Genomic DNA, 1,764 nt, shown 5'->3' on the forward strand with positions numbered 1-1,764 from the left:
ATTGATGAGTCCACATATATCAAAGCACTCTTTATGCCAGAATCAATCCGACTAACAACAATATTCCAAGAGTCAAGGAAACCCACAAAATTATTTTAATTAAAGATAACACTGGCTCTTAATTCACTAAGATAAAATCACGACTTACGGGGAGGAAATTAGTCAAAGATAATCCACGAAGTAGCAATTTTAAAATAAATGAAGAAAATAGCGAAAACCCATTAATTAGAGTCTAAAATATGTGTAGTAATTCAACGATGTTCCACTCAAACACGAGCAAATACGAGCAATAATCATGGATTTTGAATAGAGAAATCACAACTTAGATATGCTTTTTCTAAGAATCAACAACCAACATGTAATACTAAAACAAATTGAATCGGGCGTTAGACAAATAGTTTAATTAAATAAAAAAATAAAGAAAATACTGAGATGATAAAACGTACTAGAAACCAAACCCGGGCGGATATGAAAAGATCCGTCTTGTACGAAATCCCAAAAATTTGGGCCTCGCTTAGCTATTGTTGTTGCCGGTAGCTGCTACTACTGATGTTGCGTTCACCGGAGCTGCGACTGCTGCTTGTTCACCGTCGTCTCATCGGTCGGAATCACTGGAACTGCTTGCGTTGTCTTATCGCTATTCAGGGTGGCTTTTCAGAGCTGATGTTGCTCTCACCGTCTTTGCGTTACTTCTGGTGCTCGCCGGTGACTGGTTGGTTGCGTTGGTAGTTGTCGGAGCTGCGCCATTGGCTGGCAGCTTGACCAGTCGCATGAGGTCTCCCCTGGCTACTCTTGCTGCTTCTTCTCGATATTCTCGCCGGAGAAAAGGAAACGAGAAGGAGGAGACGGAGAGGGAAGGGGAGAAGGGAGAGAGAGGCTCGCCGGGGCTGCAGGTCGCAGTTGCTGCTTCTCACCGGAATTGGACGGAGAATGAGAGAGAGGAGGAGGACGGGCGGCGGATTCCAAAGAGGAGAGGAGAGAATGAATGAAAAGTTGTAGGGTTTGGAGTCTTTAATTTTAAAATAGGAACTAAGAGGATTCGATCTCAACCGTAGGATTAGAATTAGATAAATGGCTAGGATTTGATCTAGGATTTAATTTAAAATGGACGAACGAGATTAAAATGAATGGGTCTTGAGAGTTGAATTCGAATGGCCTAAACTGAAATACAAAATTGGCAAGAATTGAAAATGAAAGGTGGCTATAATTGAAATAAAATGGGATTGAATAGGCTAGCATTGAAAGGAATTAGAATAAAATCAGCTAAAATTTAAATGATTTTGAGGGAATTTAAAGAAATGTTATTCAATTAAAATACTACAAAATATTATAATTAAAATTACTTAAATTTTTAAAACATTTGAATTATTTTGAGTTTTACTAATATTTTTAAAAATATTTTAATAGTATTTACAATAATTTTTATAAAGCATGCATATTAAATATATGATTTTTAGACAAAATCGATTAGCATTTTAAACTCAAAATATTTTCAAAAATACTTATTTAATCGAATAGAATTCCTGAAATTGTTAAAGGTCAGTCAAAATTTGGTGTCAACATGTTGTACCTCTCCATTTCCTAGTGTTGTTCTAGTCACATGTACTGAAGCAGTAACACCTTTCTTGAAAGGCGTTGGGAACCTAGAGTTATTCATAGGAAGTTTAGTTCCTTTCTCTTGAATGGACTCTACAGATTGAAATAACATTTGTTTAGTTTGTCCTTTCCCTGCAATCATATGTGAGGTAGTAAGCTCTTCCCTTG

This window comes from Solanum verrucosum, unplaced genomic scaffold (genome assembly GCF_900185275.1).
Source record: "Solanum verrucosum unplaced genomic scaffold, falcon-dt-bn FXZP01001078.1, whole genome shotgun sequence".
Lineage (NCBI taxonomy): Eukaryota > Viridiplantae > Streptophyta > Magnoliopsida > Solanales > Solanaceae > Solanum > Solanum verrucosum.